Consider the following 22,537-nt stretch of genomic DNA (forward strand, 5'->3'; position numbering starts at 1 on the left):
GTGCTGCCCTTCAAAGCCCCTGGTCAAAGAATTTTTAAATTTAACAGAGTCATTTGATTTTTTGCAATGCGTTTTGGGTCCAACTCATGAACGTGGTCATACGCTTGACCTTGTATTATCTAAGGGATTCTCTGTTGATAGCGTGAAGATTGTCGATACTGTTTTTTCGGACCATAAGACTGTAATTTTAAGTTCTAACTTTCCTTGTGGCGCGCCGAGTAATATTGCTTCTGCCTCGGTTTCATCTCGCATACTCAATCCATGCACAGCTAGTAGTTTTTCAGCTGCTTTTAATGTCTCTTCTTTATTTTCCTTGATCGAGTCACACTCTCCCTGTATGGGTTTGGAAGAGTTGGTCGATCAGTTTAATTCTTCTTGTTTAGAGATTTTAGATGTGGTGGCTCCTGTCAAAGTCAGGGGAAAAAAAGTCAAATCACAGCCCTGGTTGAACAGTACTACCCGCGCTCTTAGGCAGGAGTGTAGGAAGGCTGAACGCAAATGGTCAAAGATAAATTACAAGTCTCTTATGAGATTTTGAAGAACCATTTGAACGAATATCAAAGAGCTGTTAAATTGGCTAGATCAAATTATTTTTCTGATATCATCTCCAGAAACTGTAATAATTCTAGAGTACTTTTCTCGACTATAAATGCTGTTCTTCATCCTACCGCTACTCCTTCATTCACTCCTTCTGCTAAGATGTGTGAAGAGTTCTTAAACTTTTTTATTGGTAAAGTTGATGGAATTAGATCTCAGATTTCATCTGTTGTCAATGATTGTATTGCTCATGTTGACCCTACGAACCAATTAACCTGTTTTATGCCTGTTTCTTTGCAGCAGCTTAATGATATAACTGCTCATATGAAGCCCACCAGGTCTCCTGGTGATGTGCTCCCTTCTTCTCTGTTTAAGAAGGTACTTGATTCAATTGGCCCAAGTATTCTGTCTATTATGAATACTAGTTTGTCATCTGGTGTTGATCCGGTTAGTTTTAAGCATGCGGTTATTCAGCCCCTTCTAAAAAGAAACGGCTTAGACCCCTTTGACACGAGTAGTTTTCGTCCGATTTCAAAATTGCCTTTTATTTCGAAGATACTGGAAAAAATTGTGCATGCACCGATAGATTCCAGTCAGGTTTTAGAGCTGGTCATAGTACAGAATCTGCTCTTTTGAGGGTCTCTAATGATATCCTACGAGGTGTTGATTCTGGAAACCGTGTTTTTTTGCTTTTGTTAGATCTTACAGCGGCATTTGATACAGTTGATCATAACATTCTCATTGGTCGTCTTAGGAATCAGGTTGGTATTCAGGGCTTAGCCCTGAAATGGTTCTCTTCCTATTTGAAGGATAGGAGTTTTTCAGTCAGTTTAGGGGATTATTTTTCTTCTGTTGACCCTCTTGTGTGTGGGGTTCCACAGGGCTCTATACTGGGACCAATTTTATTTTCCCTTTATATGCTCCCTCTAGGCTCGATTTTTGAGAAATTTGGGATTCAGTATCACCTGTATGCGGATGATTCTCAAATTTACTTACCACTGAAACCAGGGCATAAATGTGCCATTCAGTCTCTCCGTGCATGTTTGGCCGAAGTTAAGTGTTGGCTTGCGAATAACTTTCTCCAATTAAATGAGGATAAGACCGAGATGATTTTATTTGGAAATAAGGGCTGTGTGGATGATGACTGCCTGGGGTTGTTTCCTGGGAAAAAATTGTCTAGCGTGAGGAACCTTGGTGTCATTTTTGACTCTGAGCTTAAATTTGACCGGCAAATCAATGCTGTCGTTAAGAATAGTTTTTTCCATCTTAGATCAATTTCTAAATTGAAATCTATCCTTTCTTTTGACGATATGGAGAAGGTTGTTCATGCCTTTGTGTCATCCCGTTTGGATTATTGTAATGTATTGTATCTGGGTGTGAGTCAGGCTTCTCTCTTCCGCTTGCAGCTCGTTCAGAACTCAGCTGCCAGACTTTTAACGGGCACTAAGAAGAGAGAGCACATTACTCCGGTTTTAATTAAATTACATTGGTTACCCATACGATACAGAATCCAATACAAAGCTTTGTTGTATGTTTTTAAGTCTCTGCATGGCCTAGCACCTGAGTATGTTACTGATTTAATCAGCCGCTGTCAATCAAGTAGATCTCTGCGCTCTAATGACCAATTGCTTCTCATGGATCCGCAATCCCGTTTGAAATGTAAAGGTGATCGGGCATTCTCTGTTGCAGCTCCTAGGCTCTGGAATGACCTTCCTCTGTCTGTAAAAATTTGTCCTTCATTGGGTGCTTTTCAGAGTGCGCTTAAAACTTACTTGTTCTCTTTAGCATTTGACAATGCTTTGTAAGTTTTTATGTCATATGTTTGCATTGTTTTTATGTCTTTGTTTTTAAAAAAAAAAATTATTTTATACCTTCTGTACAGCACTTTGGTTCCACTTGTGGTTTTGAAAGTGCTCTATAAATAAAGTTGAGTTGAGTTGAATATTCTGAGCTTTATATTTTCAGAGTCAAAGTAGCTCACCATTGTCATCAGGATCAAAATGTACTGGTTACCTTACCTGCTTTTGACATGTGCTTTGCGGTAACAGCAATCCTCGAGAGGAAGGTGTTGCACTGCTCCACCTCTTCCCCAAGAGTCGAACCAGCCCCCTCCTGATATGCTCCACTCCATTTTACCTTTAAAAAAGACAAGAAAAAACAAAACCTAAGTGGCAACAACCTTATGCAGGTTTTCAGGGAAAGAAAATGTCATGGACAATCATTTTTTCTTACCTCACATTTGAAATCATGAGCTTTGGCATGAAAAACAGAGAGAAATGGCCTTATGGTGAGGAGATCCTGAAGCTCAGGGCATTTCTCTGTCACTCTCCGGAGGTAAGGCCAGTACTTGCATGCCAGATCCATAGCAAAAAATGTCACTGGCTTACAGGCCATTTGCTTTTGGAGGTACAGGGGGTAGGCAAAAATCTCACCCCTGAACATATTGAGGGCACGAAGGAGAACCCCATGACCACATACAGCGAGTTCCAGACCCTCCTCGTCTGTTTTTCCTGAGGACTTCTGAGACGTTTCACGCACCGCTGACCACTGCCCTCCACAGACACCTCTTCCAGAGACCTAAAACATGGAAGATAGTTAACAGTCCAAACTTGTTCAAACAAAGTCCTCTCTAGGACGTGGTGTTTTATAGGTAAATATAGTGAAGTTGTGCAAGTTTACATGACTGGTTGAGGTATGGACATAATCCACGAATCTTGCGACATCATCATCATTCGCGATGAACACGCCATCAAAGATGGCTTGTTCCTCCAATCTAAATAAGAGAGATACATATTAACTTTAAATATTCATTTAAAAATTCATATGATGCACACACAGGATTTGTAAGTACCTTGCTGCACTCTTAAATCTGTAGTGCTTGAGGTTTCCATCAACGGATACTGCAAGCATGTCTGGGCTGCACGCTGGGCAGTCAAAGTGGTCCTCCTGGCATAATTTGTCCAATTCGAATCGGACAGCCTCCCACTCTAAGAAGCTTTTGCGGAAGCTGTCTGCTGAGTTACGCAATTATTACCACAAATACTTACAACGCCAAAGCCAACAGTGCGTTGATCCAGCATTCTAAGAAATGCTTGGCTAGACATCCCTGGAGCTGCCATCTTCAGCTCTTCAAAAGAAAAAAGGACATCTGTCGCATACACCGTTGAATAGTGAGAAGTGGCAGACCAGTAGTCATTACGGATCAGGTCATCCACTCCAGGACTCCAAGTGGCTTTACATGCCTTGCATCTAATCTGAGGCAATCTGAGATCATATTGCCCTGGAAAAAGAAGGAAATATATACTCAAAGTTAATTCTGACAGACGCAAACTGTGTCATTCTGACAACTGATATGGGAACCTTTGACTAAGGATGGATCAGGAGGACACTAATACAAACATTTTGTAAGGCACTATATTGGAAGTCACACATTTGTCAGGCAAATTAACTATCCCCATTCAAACAAAGCTTATTTGTTCTCCTCCACATAGATGGGCCCAGCCAATCTAATCAACACACAACCTATTGACACCTCTGGATTTCCAGCCATGATAAAGAGCATTTTTGGCACAAAGTAACATGTATGAATGTAACATTCATGATTCGTATATGTGCTTAATTCCTTTACAAAAATGAACCATGTTTTTTTTTTGTAGTAACGATGGTTTAACTATGGTTTTTGTAGTAAAATCATAGTAACTAAAAATTAACCATGGTTTTAGTAGTAAAGCAATTTTTTTTTAAATTCACTCCCAGAAAAAAAAAGGTACACGATGGTAGAAATAGTCTTCCTCAAAGAACAGTTTTGTACCTTTTCAATAATAGTACCTACTCGGTTACTATCGTAACCTCAGTTCCCTGAGAGTAGGGAACGAGTATTGCGTAGCTATTCGCAGTGGGGAAACTCCTTTTCCTCGATTTACTGAAGCCTATAAATGTAAAACACATTTTGCAGCTGTGCTGCGGTAACTGCACATCCAAGGGGCGAGGCCTTAGCCTATATTAGTCCCCCGAAAAGCGCCATTATAGCAGGTTTAAATGACTGAAGCGACAACTTACCAGATTACTATAGTGCGGCTGGCTACTCAATACTCGTTCCCTACTCTCAGGGAACTAAGGTTACGATAGTAACCGAGTAGCAAACTTTATAAATGTGGAAGGCGAGGACCAGCCGGCCGCATCACAAATATCCTGAATGGGAAAACCAGAGTACCACGCCCAAGACAAGGCCATGCCTCTAGTTAGGGCTGTATTCAAGACCACCTTTGTCGAGTCCAAGACAAGTTCAAGACCAGGACTAGTCGAGTCCAAGTCAAGACCAAGTCCAAAGAGGTTTGAGTCCAAGACAAGACCGAGTCCAAAAAGGTTTGAGCCCGAGTCAAGACCGAGTCCAGGACAGGAAAAAAGTCTTATGCATGACATTATCAAGACAATCATTTTGGGTTATTATTTGTTGATTTAAAAGCAAAAACAGTGTCACAACACCCAGGATTTTTAAGTATAGACATTCCCCTTGATATCATATAATCTTCTAATCTAAAGGAAAAAGAATGATGACATATGGTGATACCTCATAATAGCTGTGTTAGAACTGATACAAACACCAACCCACTACTACTGGTAGGTAGGCTACTAGTAGCCTACTGAGCATTTGAGCAACTAAATGACAATATAACTTCACTCCAGTAAGATATATCTAGGGTAATTTCTTCACGTTAAACCAAACTTTTATTTTGACGGGTTTCTGAGTGTATCTGACGATGAAATGCTGTAGATATACGTGTACGTGTTCATGTATGTGTAGTACATGAACCTGCGGCACTCATTTGCAGAGACTCCTGAACAATCAGATTTGATAGCAGTCTTTAATATTCACAGTCACTAGTCCATATAGCAATTTCCTATTATGATCGGCAGTGAATAGACAGATCTGTAATTTCAGCTATGCACCGGTATTGCAGTAGCAAATAGTAGAAAATCACATACGCGCAGGTCGTACTTGTCAATGACAGGCACTACACTCTGCGGAGGTTTCTGCGGAAGTCTGCGGGTGCATACTACAATAATACGTTACTGGGAACATAATAAAGACACCTGGACTCAGTGGAGACCAAAACCATATTTGGCAAGACCAGTGGCCGAGACCGAGACAAGCCCGAGTCCGAATACCAGCGAGTCCAATACAGGTCCGAGACCATAGAAAAACGGTCTCGAGTCTGGACTCGAGTCCAAGACCGGACTCGAGTACTACAGCCCTACCTCTAGTCGAATGAGCCTTGAAACCTATAGGGCAAACCTGACCCACTGAGGTATATGCCATAGATATGGCATCCACTATCCATCTAGACAGTCTATGCTTAGTGACTGGATCACCCTTGGATCGGCCACCAAAGTAGACAAAGAGCTGTTCTGATTGTCTAAAAGACGCAGAACGCTCCAGACAGATTCTCAGTGCTCTGACAGAGCAGAGTCGATTAGCCTCTCCATCCTCAGCAGAAGGGCTAATTACGTGATAACCTGTGCTCTAAACTGCGTTGAGAGCACTTTGGGTACATAACCATGTCTGCGTTTGAGGATAACTCTGGAGTCATCCAATCCAAACTCCAAACATGAAGGGCTCACGGAAAAGAGCCTGCAGATCTCCCACTCGCTTGATAGATGCCAGTGCCAGCAGGAGAGCAGTCTTTAGAGAGAGAGGTTTAAGATCAACCAACTGGAGCGGTTCAAAAGGTGGAACTTTCAGAGCCCCAAGGAACGTGGAAAGGTCCCAAGACGGCACAGAAGGAGGTCTGGAGCTATATACATTGATACATCTTTACCTCCGGCTAGGGATGCACCGATACCACTTTTTTCAGAATCGATCCGATCCAATACCAAAGATTCTGAGTATCGACCGATACCGATGCCGATCCGATACCAGCGCAGTTTTTATTTTAATCAAGTAGAATTTATATAACTCTCTGTGTGTTGAACTGATAATCACTCTTTTGTGTGTTAAACACAATCTACTAAATACAGACAAATTCAGTATAAAGACAAACAAATCCCAAAAATATATGATCATAATCTGACAAAAATGCTATTATAAACTAGATTAGTGGATAATTCAGCAGTAAAATTTTGTCTAGAAAAATCATGAGTCCACAATAATTGTAAAAAAATCTGAACATTTAGTGAAAAAACAAATGAGACAATATGTGTAACACTAAATCTGATAAAACGTTACACATTGCTCTTTGTATTGTTGTAAAATACATTTATGAAAAACAAGATTACAAAAATCAAAAAGATAAATTATTTCATATAGGCTACTATACAATTGAGACATGTTTTATATGTATAGCACAGCTGTTTAATGAGGCTGCAACATATGATAGATAGAACAGAACAAGAAAGGCTATTCATAATCTTTCATTGCGTCACTGTATTATGATAGGAAAGGCTGCTATACAGTGCGGCACAAAGCGCTTATGCGCATCCCGAGCGCAGAATGATGCGCTTGAAGCAACACGGAGTCACAGCGCGTCGAATCCGCATTGAAAAGTTCAAAGCACAAACAAAAGACATATTGATGCGTAGTGTATTACACAGTATCTATCTATGCAATAGTTTATTGTGCCTTTTCTTTTAACCGTTTTAAATATCAGTTACTGTGCGCGTGAAGAACAATTATAGTGCCCTGACTCTAGTGTTGTGATCTAACAGACACCCGGTAGAAAGTAACATGATTAAGTTACAGCAATAAAGTCCAGCAAGATAAAGTTGTTTTATGCAAAATCATAGACCTTTATCTACAGATCAAGTTTAATATTAGTAACACTGAATCATCTTGGAGAGAGTTTCATCGAGTTGACTGTCGTAACCGAAAGCGACGCGCTGTTTGAATGCTGAATGAAGAATGATTGACAGCCACAGCGGAGAAGTTTACTTGATCGTGAATTTAATGACTTAAATGTTCATTTCTATCTCACATTATGCTATATAATGGCTTCAGTACACTTGTAATATAGTGCACGAAAACTTTATGGTGCTTTATAAAAAACACACATAATATACACATAATATCGGATTTGGATCGGCCTCTTCTGATCGATACCCGATCCGGCAAAAATGGCAGTATCGGAGCCGTTACCGATACTGAGTATCGGGTTGGTGCATCCCTACATCCGGCAGGGTATTCAAACACTTCACGGAGTTGTTGAATGAATTAATCCACCGAATATTTGAATCGTGAATCAGAGTCCCAAACTGCTGCAGCCGAGTCGATCGCTCTCCCCGTTAACAGTGTCATTAGAAATGCACATCTCTTTTCCTCAGATTCAAATTCCTCTCCTTGGTGATCAAAGTATAGCTTCACTTGGCGAACGAAGCCCTTACATTGTTCGGCAGAACCATCAAATTTCTCAGGAAGTGCGAAATTAACCATCTTCGGCATGGATAGTGGAAGAGATTGGATGTAGGGAGTCAGATGTTCGTTGATCGACTGGAGCTTGGTTAGTTGTTCCTGATAACTCTTTAATACCTCGTTCTGATAAGCAAATGCTGCTTGCATGTTCGAAACTCCCACTGGACTCAAGGTTGGCGAAGTATTCTGTAAGGAGGATGCAGAGGCAGAGTGAGAATCCATGTGCGGAAGTTTATTAGAGATAGTCACCACAAACAAAGACAGGAAGGCAGCGGGTCAAAGCCAAGTTAGCAGTCAGAGAAGTCAATATCCAGTGGGGAAATCCAGAAGGCGTAAGTCAGTAGCCAGGCCAGGGGTCCAAGCAGAAACATCAGTCCAAACAGGCAACCAAAACAAAGGGATAATCCAGATATCAATAAACAGAGAATCAGGCAAGATCATACACAGACAGGCAATGGAAACTGGTCAAAACACTTGGTAAGGGAGGTAAACTGGCAATACTTTGCAATGTGTGCAAGCATGGTCTCTGGTTATAAAGGAAGGCAAACAGGAAAGGAGTGTAGAAGAAGAGGGCATGGATCACAGTCAGTATTCTGGTGACAGCTCCCTCTGCTGGTTAGGCATTACAATTTAACTTTGATTTGCGATAGTTTGCTGGTTGGCTTGATGAATAGATGCTCATCTGCGGTAATGCGTGTTGCAGTAGCGCCTTCACATCTGGCTATAACATGACATATAGCCTATAACACGCTCTCACATGTTTATTTTTTTAAATTTTTGGGAGGAGTAAAATTTACATATGTGGTTTCAACAACCAGATGCATTTACACTTGTCCAGTTTCGTCTGGAATGAGTCTCAGATCTCCTCCTGAAGTGGTTTGAGCGATCGGATTCAAATCCGTCTCGAATGCGTTTCGAAAGGCATTTACACCTGGGGCCTCATGTATCAATCTTGCGTACGTACAAAAACTTTGCGTACGCCAGCTTTCACGCTCACGGTCGGATTGTACTAACAGTTAAATCAACGTGAGAATGTGCGTTCCTCCACGCCAATTTCATGTCTGGCGTACGTACATTTCTCATATTTTTTGTCCGTTGGCGACTCTTACAGGCAATGAAGTAAAGTTGCAAACATTACACCACGAATTGTTCAACAAGTCTATCGCACTACCACCTGTGGGAAGCATTGCTATTAATTTGCAATTTATAAAATAATTTACATATATTGTCACACGAGCCTTATGGGAATATTCTATCAACTATGCAATTAAGGCGAGACACTACAGGTGAATAGGGTATTTTTTTTAACTAGCAGATATCACCATGAAACTTTGCCAGTTGATTACCTACATTAAGATGAGAAAAAAATGTATTACAAGTTTTCTGTAATTTAATGTTTAAATATGCAAATTAGACATTATCTAATTAAATATGCGCAAATCTGCATATATTTTAAAAAACGAAATCTGAGTATTGGATAAAGCCAGGTTCAAAATTATTTTTTCATTGTGTTCACATATTAGATGGGAAAAGAATTACAGAGGGATTTATGGATATCTACTTTTGTTATCCTGTAAATCAGAATATACTGCCAATAGCCTTAAAAAAATGATTTTCGACATGTTTTTTGGAATAAAATGTTATGTAAATCAGGCTAAGAATAATATATTTACAAATCCCTCTGTAAATGCCTTCATAATATAACTAGGTACTAGACTGGAAAGTTTGGTGTATATAGGTGCTACTGACGTGGAGATTTCGGACTTGGAGTGAGAGAGAAAAGTCATTTTGAGAAAACGGGCTTTAAAGAATTAGCATCAGCCAATGAGATCGCGCATTTAGAGTAAAATCCCCCCTTTTACTTTCGCGATTGGTTTCTGATAAAAAGGAAATGACCATATTTGGATCCGGCAGTATTGTACAGCAGAGAGCAAGCTTTCTAACGGTGTGTGTGATGACAGAGTGCAGATCGCGATCGCGGAGCAGAAGGATGATTTATAACGACAACTTTTGATGAGTTTATGAGAAATCTACAGACGCAAACAGGCAAAGTGTAGTAAAATAAAGACCTAAATGTGTATTTCTGACTTTTTTTCACGACAAGTCTGAAAGAAGACATGTTATTGAAGACAAATATCCTAAAATCTCAAAATTGACCAGTGAAAAAAAAACGATGTTTTTGCCTACCGTGTCTCGCCTTAAGTAAGAACGTATAAAAGCATATGCAAATTGATACAACCCTTAGTCTATGGCAATGGCAGCTTTGGCCTTATTAGAGGACATTGCTAATGGCAGAATCCGAAGAGAACGAGTTTTTAGGGACCACAATAATTTTCTGGCCCAGGATGATGACTGGCTTATCAGCCGTTTCAGATTTCCAAGGGCTATCCTCTTGGAGCTCTGTGTTGAGTTGGGTCCGAATCTAGAGAGAGAGACAGCGAGGAGCCACGCAATAGCCGTTCCCTTGCAGGTGCTGACAACACTTGGTTTCCTGGCAACTGGTTCTTTCCAAAGGGAACTGGAAGACCGCTCAGGAATAAGCCAGTCTTCTTTGAGCCGCGCAATGCCAGCGGTATGGGTCGGGATCATCCGCATGTCTACCAGGTATATAAAGTTCCCATATGATGCAGTTGACCAGCCAAATATTAAAACGCAATTTGCAGTGATAGCCGGTTTTCCTAATGTAATCGGAGCGATCGACTGCACACACATTGCTATAAAGGCGCCATCTGAAGAAGAATTTGCATACGTGAATCGGAAACATTTCCATTCAATAAATGTGCAGATAATATTGGTTACCTTCGTGGCAGTCCTGTAGTAAATCCGAGTCTCCCACAGCAGCAGATACTACTCCAGAGAGTAAAGTGTCACCCATAATTGAGGCAACTCTCTGCTCAAAGGGTGTAAGTTCATCGACCCCTTTACCACTGCCTGTTCTGCCCACACTTTTTCGGTGCGCAGCAGTTCTCCATTTAACGTCCACCTTTATATCAGACCATTTATTTTTAAGGTCATTTACAGTGCGACTTTCAGGTCCCTCCGCATCGACGGCATCAGACAAACTCTCCCACTCATATTTTTTCCTTTTGTTATTAATTCCGGAGGACAAAGTTCCAAATATTTTTTTTTCTTGTTTCTACCTCCGATAGTAGCACCTCCAATTCACTTTCTGTAAAGTTTCGCTTCTTGCCGCTTGCTTTAGCCATTTTCTTACTCCTTTCTTTTGCCAAAGTGGGCTCATTGCCATATTTAAATTTATTTAATTAAGGGAGGATACTGGGTGGGGCATTGTGCTCGTGCATGTGCGCTCATTTTAACGTTAATTGGGATGTACAAAGAGAATATGCGTGGGATCCTTCGTACGCAGAGATTCATACATCTGTTTTTTTTTGTGCGTACGCACATTTACAGCTTTGTCCGTACGCGATGTTTTAGTATGAATTCAACGCAAGTCTTTGTACATGAGGCCCCTGGTCTTTTCACGATCAGATAGCTATCTGATCTGAGAAAACAATGCTACTGTGTAAACAGCTTTGTTTACTAACTTCGGGACAGTCACACAAGATCTATTTTGTCTCGAGCATCAGGATGCGCAATCAGTTCGCTCGCAACATAAGTCATGGATTAATATAGCGCTACCGCAGAAATAGGTTAAATTAAAACTGTGTTTACAAAGTGAAGCATTAAATATAAAGGCAGTTAATAACAGCAGCAGTAAAATATATTGTTTTTTAGTCACTGTAGTCAGTGGTTTTCAGCGATGCATGTGCACTAATGCATCATTCCTGTCCTTTTAATCAAGCCTGTTAGCTTGCTGCGTACCTCCATTCGTTCTCTTTTTATAGCATTTGTCTACTATTAAGTTTCAATTGTTTTTAAAACGCGATCTACTGTAGCTCTACTACGTTCACATGCTTGTTTTCAGTCTTTCTATATTTAACATCAATATATTAAGGTTTAAAATGTAAAAAAAAAAAGTTTATATTTGTAAAACTCAATGAGTGGCTTTTGCCCTTTTTAAAGATTTGGTAAAACACGATTTCAATTTTCTAACTTTAGTTAGTCAGTAATGTTGCTGTTTGAGCATAAACAACATCTGCAAAGTTACAGCGCTCAAAGTTCAAAGCAAACGGAGATATTTGCTTTTAAAGAAATCAATTTCTAAGGACTACAGCAAACAGCCGGTTTTGGACTACACGACATTCCTCCAGGGTTGCTGACGTCAGCAAACCCCAATAAACCCCTCCTGCGAGAATACGAAATAAGGGGTGCGAGGCCATTTTATATTGCGTTGGAGAAGAGTTATTGTGGTATAGGAGTGTTGTTGCCGCCGCAATGTCGTCGAAACGCTGTTATTTTCATCAGTGCCCGGATTGCAGGTCCACTTTGTTCAGCCTTCCTAGGGTCGGGGGAGTTAGGATCAATGGTTAATTGTTACCCAAATCTCGCTCTCTGTGCTGCACATGTTACGGAGGAAAGCTTCCACAATCTTGGCGAGTTCAATGCAGGATTCGCACAATGGCTTGTGCTGAAAGATGGAGCAGTTCCAACTTTAAGAACAGAAGCTGTTGTTTACGGGCCACAATCTGTAAGTATGATTTATTTTTCGTCGATGTGTTTTCCTGTAATAGTTCGTATTGTTAATAGTACGTTGTAGCAAGGAAGTAAACAAATGACAACACTGTTTGGCTCTGCAAACCAGCTTGTTAAATGCTCATTCATACTTAACGTTATCCGACAAACACCTAACGTTACAAACTTTTTTAAAATCTCAACAGCGAACTTGGAATTAGAGTTCTAATTATTCTTTGATTAGAGCTTTTATGTATTGTTTATCGCTTGTTTATCTACAAAACATAAACATGTTCTACATAAACATGGTTCTGTGTTTGATTTGGCTACTGTAGTAAATCCAATGTTTAGTGTTCGTTTTGGGTTAATAGTTCTGTCGACAGATATTTGGCTACAATCGTTCTAAAAATACAAAAGTAACGTCTCAGGTTACTATTGTAACCATAGTTCCCTGAGAACAGGGAACGAGACGATGCGTCCATCGACGCCATGGGAACGCCCCCAGCGTGACTGCGTCTGAAGCATCTATGTCAACTAGTCCAATGGAAAGAATGAGCGTCACGGGCGGGTGACGTCATGACCAGGATATGATAAAAGCACATCCGGTGCAAACCGGCATTAGCTTCGAAAATTGCCGAAGCAAGCCGATCACAGGGATGCAGGAAGTATGGCAGGGTGACGCATCGTCTCGTTCCCTGTTCTCAGGGAACTATGGTTACAATAGTAACCTGAGACGTTCCCTTACGAAGGGAACTCAACGATGCGTCCATCGACGCCATGGGAACGAGAATACCCAAAGCGCCAGACTTTCAAATGCCTGAGTGTCAGCCTGTTGTCACACTGCACCAAGCACCTGGGATCCTGGGGCAGCATCCAGGTCCAAGCTGTAAAACCTCATGAATGTGAGCGGTGAGGACCAGCCCGCCGCATCACAAACGTCTTGGAGAGAACTCCAGATAATACGCTTAGAAGCCATACTCCTAGTGGAATGAGCCCTGACCACCAAATGGTTGGCCAGAAGACTCACAAGCAAGAAGAATAGTCTCGACTATCTATATGCTCAATAGGTTGGATTTTCTCGACAGAGAAGTCCGATGAACATAAGTGTCCAGTGCTCGCACTGGCACAAGAGGTTCAGCTTTTCCTGGTCCGAAAAATGGGGGATGACAGAAACCTGCAGCACAATAGGCCTCGGAATAATGGTAGGCACCTTTGGAACATATCCATGTTTCGGGTAAGATTGCCTTGGCCATCCCGGTGCACTCAAGGCAGGTGGGGACCGAAAGGGCCTGAAGGTCTGACTCTTATAGGGACGAAATAGCTAGCAGAAAATAGTCTTAAAAGAAAGGAACTTCTCTGAGACCAAATCTAAGGGCTCGAAGGGAGCCCCAGATAGGCCTTCTAGAACTATTGCAAGGTCCCAAGCCAGCACCTTAGTGCAAGTTGCATGCCTCAGCCTCAAAGTGCCACGAAGGAAACGAGTGATCAGGGGGTCTCGACCCAAAAATGTACTACCCACCAGGGCGTGGAAAGCCGCAATGGCCGCCACACATACTATACCTTAAGCGTGGAAGGACATAGACCTGATACAAAGCGTTCTTGCAGAAACTCGAATACTGTGTTTACTGAACAGTTAACCGGATCCCACTGACGCTGGTAACACCAAGAAGTGAAAAACTCTCGAAATAGTGAATATAGTTTCCTCGTAGCGGGAGCTCTGGAGCTTAGAATGGTCTAAACAACCTCGGTTGAGAGACCACTCTCTATGAGTTGGGCCCCCTCAGAGGCCAAACCCACAGTTCCCAAATCCCCTGCCGGGGGTGCAATATTGCATCCCCTGCCTGAGACAGAAGGTCTCTCCTGATCGGGACCTCCAAGGGAGGTCCGTCGAGGAGAAAAATTAGGTCCGCAAACCAAATTCAGCTCGGCCAGGGTGGTGCTACTAAATAGGCTTATTCCATCCTGGCGGATTCACTCCAGAACTCCTGGGAGCAGAGCAACGGAGGGAAATGCGTACAGACGTAGCCTCGGCCACGTCTGCACCATAGCATCCAGCCCCGAGGGGACTGGTTGAGTGAGGGATAACCAGAGTGGACAGTGCGTCGTATGCTGAGACGAGAACAAATCCACTTCTGCCTGGCCGTAAAACTCCCATATTTGCTCCACCGCCTCGGGGTGGAGTCCCCTGGCCTCAGCCCCTGCCTCGACAGGGTGTCTGCTCCAATATTCTGGCCCCCCCCCGTAATATACACTGCCCTCAGACAGCGTAATTTCTTGAGGGACCAAAATAAGAGGCCACCAACGTGTTGTCTGTGGGTCAAGAACCAGAGTTTCCTCCATATAACCAAGGCGCGGGGATACTGCCGCGTGATCTTGATCGAAAGGAGTGGGTTTCCCCTCAGGGAGAACCCTCTGGTCCTGAGCCACCTCTGTAAAGGTCTCACGTACAGCAGGTCAAAGGGTATCACATTGGACGCTGCTGCCCTGAGGCCTAACAGTCACCAGAACAACACATGATGGCCCCTCAGGTCTGGGAGGAGATGTCTCAACGCATTGAAGACGACCATCATCTCTAGGCAATTCATGTGCCAAGAGAGATGATGACTCCTCCACAAGCCCTGAGCTGAGCGGCCTTCCAATACCGCTCCCCAGCCGGTGAGGGAAGCATCTGTCGAGATCACAACTCGATGGCAAAGAGCTCCCAACACCGGACCCTGGGTTAAGAACCAGTGTTTCCTCCATATAACCAAGGTGCGGAGACACCGCCGCGTGATCTTGATCATACGAAGTGGGTTCCCCCTCGGGGAGAACCCTCTGGTCCTGAGCCACCACTGTAAAGGTCTCATGTACAGCAGGCCAAAAGTTATCCCGTTGAACGCTGCTGTCACAAGACCCAACAGTCTCTCTAACTGTTTTACAGTGCGTGACTGGCCTAGCCTCAGCTCTTTTGTGGCTGTTAGGATAGCAGCTACACGAACGGGCGACAGAGTGGCCCGCATCGTCACTGAATCCCATACCACACCAAGGAAAGTGGTTCTCTGTACTGGAGAAAGCACACTCTTCTTGGCATTGAGCCTCAACCCCAACAACTGCATAGGAGCGAGAACGACACCTCGGTGCCGAACCGCTAACTGTTCTGATTCCGCTAGAATCAGCCAGTCATCTATGCAATTCAGAATGCATATGCACTGCAGCCTGGCGGGGCCAGAGCTGCGTCTACACGCTTCGTGAATGTGCGGGGTGATAGAGCTAGACCGAAAGGAAGTGCCTGATACTGGTGTTCTTTGCCCCAAAGAAAACCTCAGGAACCTCCTGTGCTGAGGGAGGATGGAGATATGGAAGTATGCGTCTTTTAGATCTATCGTGACAAACCAGTCCTCGGATCTGATTTGAGTCACGATCTGTTTGAGTGTCAGCATTTTGGAATTGAATTCCAGCACCAAACACTCCAACAGACGAAGATCTAGTATGTGACGCAGCTCTCCATCCTTTTTTGGAACAATGAGATAACGACTGTAAAGACCCGACGCAATGTCGGGTGAGTACACCTGCTCTATAGCTTCCTTTGCTAACAGGGCCTTTACCTCTTGCTCCATTACCAGAGCCTGCTCGGGATGCACCACTGTGGGCAGCACCCCGTTGTAACGAGGAGGACGAGAACCAAACTGGATTCTGTATCCTTTCTCTACAATCTGCAGGACCCAATGAGAAATATTCGGCAGAAGCTTCCACGCTGCCAGAAAATTTACTAAGGGAACCAGCCTCTCGAGGCTGGTCTCTGGTGTTATCGAGACAGCCAATTCCGGAGCCTGAAACATAATGGCAGGAACTACCTGAACTGGCCGCTCTAAGGCCCCCCTCAGAGGGCGCGAAACCGATGCTGTGCCGCAGCATAGCATCAGCGACTCGCTGGAGACCGCTGCGCCCTGAAGCACCGAGGGTGGCAGGGTTGGCAGAACGGTCTCGTGAGGACCCCGAAATGGAACGGGCACCGTAAAATGAGGTGTACACCGCTCCACTTCGGTCGGGGCTGTCCTCACAGGCCTGATGCGTGAACATCAGGACCTTTTTTTCTTTTGAGCCGCAGCCTTCTCAGCGTGAAGAACGGTCCTCGGATCCGGCTTCTGCTTTGAAGGCTTTGGCTGCTGTGTTGTGTATGAGAAACTAGACGGCTGGAGCTGCTCACGCCCAGCAGCCCCAGGGGGTTGGACATAGCGAGGGAGAGATTATCTTGTATCTTTCTCTATGATTCCCATCAAATTGAGCCAGAGGTGTCTCTCAGTGACCACAAGGGCTGCCATCCCTGAGAGATAAATCTGTGGCCCGACGGAGTTCTCAAACCCCATCGGGCCAAACTCCCTCACTTCTGTCCAAATACCGCAGGAGGTCAGCCTGATATGCTTGTAGCACTGCTATGGTGTGCAAGCAGGCCCATGCTAGACCCACTGCCATATATGCTTTTCCCACTAGATTAAAAAATAGTTTTCTTTAATGGTTTAGTGAGAGAAGCCGACGCCTTCAGGTACAATACTGAACCGGGAGACAGATAGCTCGCAAGCGTCTGTTCTACCCGGGGTATTGCCCCATAGCCATACCCTCTTAACCCCCAAATATCTGAATATACATGGGCTAAAAGACAAGAGGAGTAAGGCTTTTTCCATGATCTAGACAGCTCGCTGTGCAGATCGGGAAAAATGGAAGGCCCCGTGATGGAGGTGGAAAAACAGAGGGAAGGAAACTCGTTTAATCTATTTTATTTTTAGGACGAGTGCCCCCTTATTTCTGCTGGCCATAAATATTTAATTTATCTACAGCCTTAGTAAACACTTCCACCAGCTTATTATTTTTATATATATTTTTTATATATATTCACTTTATTTTATATATAATATATAAACTATCATATATATATATATATAGGCTATATATATTTCTCATACGCTGGGGAAAGAGATGGCAAATTCACTTCCCCCATGATTGTGTCACTTTCAATGCCCAGCACATCTACCTCCTCGGAGGTAGAGCACTGAAGCATTGATTTCTCTCTCTCCCCGGGCGGAAGAGACCGCAGCGCGGGCTTCCGAGACCGGCGAGAGAGCACTGGATCCCTCGTGGAAAGGGAGGAGATAAGATCCGCGGACCCGTCTCCAACCCCGTAAAGAGATCCTATTCGCGATCCACAGGAATGCATTCTCCGCGCTGCCTCGGCAGACGCGGGACCTGTCACCCTGAGAATTGCGAGCCCGGCCACTTTCCTCGAAAAGTGACAGGCGGGAGCGGAGCATGCGAAGCGAAAGCTTCTCACAATGTTGGCAATCAGCCCCCTCGGAGGCTGATACCGCATGCTCTACTCCCAAACCCATCACACAAAGCTCGTGTGTGTCCCTACTCGTTAAATAGCGCGAGCAGGGAGAACACAGAGTTTGTGCAATTGTTTAGTTTCCATAGATATATATATCAGACAGACAACAGTAAATATAACAGACAGTTTGACACAGATCGCTTGCTGAGGCAACAGAAGCTAATGCCGGTTTGCACCGGATGTGCTTTTATCATATCCTGGTCATGACGTCACCCGCCCGTGACGCTCATTCTTTCCATTGGACTAGTTGACATAGATGCTTCAGACGCAGTCACGCTGGGGGCGTTCCCATGGCGTCGATGGACGCATCGTTGAGTTCCCTTCGTAAGGGAACTGCCATACAGTCAGAAACGATCACTATAGATCCGCAGTCTTTACTAAAAAAATCCCTTTGAGGACTGTAGTATAATTTGTTAGAACAATTATATGAATTTCTTGTTTATGAAGCTTATTTTTTTGTAATACTATAATAATTAGTACAATTAAATAACAGCGTATCTAAAAGGTAATGAGAAAACAAAAAACAAACCTTTCTGAAACTGCGTTGTAGTGCTCCCCCTACTGGGAATCTATGATTCCTAAATAAAGTGCTAAATTGTGTTTTTTTTTGCAAAAACAAACAAAGCACCCGCATCGCTTCATAAAATTGGTTAAACCACTGGAGTCACATGGATTACTTCAATGATGTCTTTCCTATTGTTTTGTGCCTTGAATGTGTTAGTTGCATTGCTCCCAATGGAGGGACTAAAAGCACTCAGAATTCCATTAAAAATATCTTATTTTGTGTTACGAAGGTTGACCGAAGTGGGAGAGGGAGTGCGCAGTGATTGGCTGGTGTGAGAGCCTGGCAGATCTATAACCAATTCAAATTGAATTTGAATCTAAAATCTTGTTCCGTGTTGTTAATATATTTTGACATCCACACAGAATTGTCTATCCCATGCACAGATCTTAAGCATTACATTTAATGACTTTGGACAACTTGTGACTGTCAAAAATATAATTTCTAATTATCATCTTCTTTAATACAGACAAGAGAGAGTGTGTAACCATCAGCTGTTTGCCAGGTAAATAGTGAAGTCATAGTGACTTATCATAGTAGAAAACCTTTTTTTTTTACGTTCCTGCAAGTTTGTGTCAGATTAGTGACAACTAATTGGTATCAATTCACATGTACTTGTTTTGCAGAGAAGAGTTATTTCCGTTTAGGGCAGCAAAAATACTGCTCGACCAACCTAAATCTGGGTGCGTCTGTTTTACCTCTGTTTTAATTTAATGTTACTTTAGATGAGTGTATGTGGGACACCGACATGGCCAATCCAAAGCTATTTGGTTAGGAATAAAGTTGGTTAATTTATATCTGTAATAGTGGCCATAGATCTGCCTGAAGCAAACGTTACTTTAAATTAAGTGTATACAAATTCAAGGGGGCTATATAAAAGTATTTTTGATTGTGTAAAGGTGAATCCGACCGTCTAAGATATTAGCCAATTACCTCTGTTTGGTGACCGAAACTGGCGAGATTGCGATCATGAGATCGGAAGACGCGAGGACCTCTGAGTGACATAGCTTCCTAATCTGAGCGGGTAATTAAAGAGTTAAAAAAGAATAATCAAACATTCGCTCACTTTTAATGATGCCCAGATATCATTAAAACCTTTTTCATTAATGGAGTCAGATGAATAACGAGTTAATACATATCAGAAATTGTATTCCATTTAATCTTCTTGTGTTGCGTAAAAGGAAAGACCGTAACGCGCAGAGACCTTCACCTGTATTATTGGAAGACCGCCATTGGACCGATAGTCGGGCTTTCACATGGCTACTCGATGTGCAACTGACCAATAACAGTTGAGTATTCCAGCAAGCCGTGTGTTAATGTGGTGTGTATTCTTCTCACTTTAGGTCCTGCGTCCATTTGGGCTGAAAGACCGAACCAAACCAAAGCCGGACTGTAACCTACTGGCCTACATGACAGACTCAAACTGACACCTACTGGCATGGATGCTGCATCACCTAGAATTTAAAGTGTGGAGGTGACTCCATGTCTCCATCTCTTGTGAGTGGATATCATTTAAAACATTCTTAAAAGAACTGCTCATTTCTTCTGAATTTATAGTATTTATTGTTCTTGTAGTAAGTAATATTGTTGTAATCCTGTTAATGTATGTACAGTATAAATTGCAAACATGCTTGTGTTGGGCAAGTGTTTACAGGTTATATAAATTTTAGAGGAGGTAGATGCTGTGTATTTAAAGGTATTTAAAGTCAGCTATTTTTCATCTAAAATTGCTGTTTTTTTATTTGTAAATTAGCAACTACATTTTTAACCATTGCACAGCACCACTTTATCACCAATAATTTTGTATAACTTTGTAATTTATTGTTTTATGTCACACGTAGGAACAAATGCAAGTTTATATTTTCTTTCAGATTATGTAATTTCTGTAATAAAGTCTGTATCATAGAATGATAACTTCTTTCTGTTGTTATTTTGTAGATGTGTGTTGTAACCAGGCCCGCCGACAGGGGGGGACAAACGGGTCTGTTGTCCCGGGCCCAGGGTAGTGGGGGGGGGGGGGGGGGGGTGGCGGGGGGGGGGGGGGGGGGGGCCCAGAACTGGGCCCTCATTAAATTATGGAATAATTGTTAAAAAATAAATAAAATAGGCATATTTGTGGAAAAAATATCTAATATTTGAGTTACATAAAAGCTTTTTATTTGTTTTCTTCCTAATTGTCCTTGAAATAGTGGTCAAGAACCCCCCACCCCCAAAACAAAAATGGTTTGGCCACTGATCAAAATTTGATGTTGTCATTTGATTTGAAGTTCAATAGGATAACGTTACGCTCAAAATGTCCGGTCAGCACAAGTCCGGTGCTCAGAAAAGAAAAGAAAGGAGAAGAAGAGAAGAAGAAAATAGAGGCCTTTGAGATGTCCTAAACAAATATTTTAAAAAAGGTGGTGACTGTGAAGCTGGAACTACACAAAACCCGGTACTTGATGCGCGTGCATGCCCGAAGCGCGTGCAGTTGCGTCCTCTTCATAAAAGTGCTGAGACATTGCGACCGGCGGTGCTGCTGATGTGGTAGCTGTAAATCCACTTGTTGATAAGAAAGGAGGAAAGAGCCACATATGGAAATATTTTGGATATTAGCTCATAATAGCGACGCGGCGCGCTCGTTTTGACAGGCGCGCCTAAGTTCATTGTTGCATAGCAACGACAGACGCCACGGGAGAGCACGCGCTCGTGGAAAGGAGAAAGCGGTGCGAACTGCGCTCTCCATGATGACGAGGAAGTATTAGCAAAGAATTCATTGATTTCTAGCCCTTGCATTAGCTTTACTACTAGATATATTTATGGAGATGAGAAATAAAAAGCCGGCTGAAATGCGTCACTGTCATCATCGGTGAACAGATAATGGGCCGGATCCGAGTCTATTTTTGCTGCACTGCTCATGCTTAATTAAAAGTGAAAGCACACTTTTGATGGACAAAAAATAAATATGATTTCACACAAAAAGTGCCCAAAATGCACAGATTTTGCATGTCTGTGTTTTAACAAGAACTGTAGTAGGCTATGTCAGAAAAGAAAATGAAGTCATTTATAGAAAATGTACCCATTTAAACGTGTTTTTATTATTCAGTTTGGGTAAAAGTATATGGTGTTTTATAAAAATAAAAATAAATCGTGGGGGGTGGGGGTCCATCTAAGATTATCTTGTCCCGGGCCCAGGCAAGACTGTCAGCTGGCCTGGTTGTAACTAAATGGCTTAAATGTAATTCAAGATAATTTAGTAAAACTGCAGTTTTACTATAGTATTACTACAATATAACTGTAGTAAAACCATGGTACCAAAACCATGGTTTTTAAGAGCCATTGTTCGCACCAAAATACCATGGTTACTACAGTCGTAGTTAACTACAGTTTTACTATAGTAAAACCATGGTTGATTTTCATAAGGGTTGTGACAGAAAGTGAGAGGGAGTATATACGAGGTGTGATCAGCAAATAGCTGTGGGTGAAATTCTGCAGCCACTTCTACAGAAGTGACCCCCACCCCACCCCACCCATAAGTTCTTCTTACCATTCATTGTAACCACAACTATGGACTGTCCTGCGATGACACTGGACGATCCTCGTAGACAACCGCATATTGTCTCAGGCATCTCCAAATGTACAAGACGCTCTCGAAAAAAACAAAAAAACACATGGATGAGAATTAAAGAATAAAATATTTATTTACTGGCAACTATTTTTAAACCAGATGTACTTGATGGCTTCATCAACCTATCAGAAAACAGTATTTAGTTTTTCAGGTGATAACTGGAATAAACAAGTCTGAGAATGAGACTTTCAAAAACTACAGCTTACCACACTGGGTTAGAACCCTCTCCACAATACGAGTTGTGGCAGGCAACGGATGAAAAAATGCACGTGTCATTCAATCCCTGTTGTGGAACACTTGACCTCGGTGGACCCTGACATCACACTGGCCACAGAAGAATGGGTGTGGTCGGCAGTCACAACAACGGATAACGGCTGGACCGTTTCCACACTGTTGGCAGATCCGAGTTGCCGCATGTTGTCGAGCCACCATGGTGTTGACCAGTTGGGGTCTCTCTTTCTCCCATCACCCTGATATGAGGCTCTTTCGGGT

This window comes from Siphateles boraxobius, unplaced genomic scaffold, assembly GCF_051911475.1.
Source record: "Siphateles boraxobius isolate OS27281-9 unplaced genomic scaffold, OSU_SipBor_1 208, whole genome shotgun sequence".
NCBI lineage: Eukaryota > Metazoa > Chordata > Actinopteri > Cypriniformes > Leuciscidae > Siphateles > Siphateles boraxobius.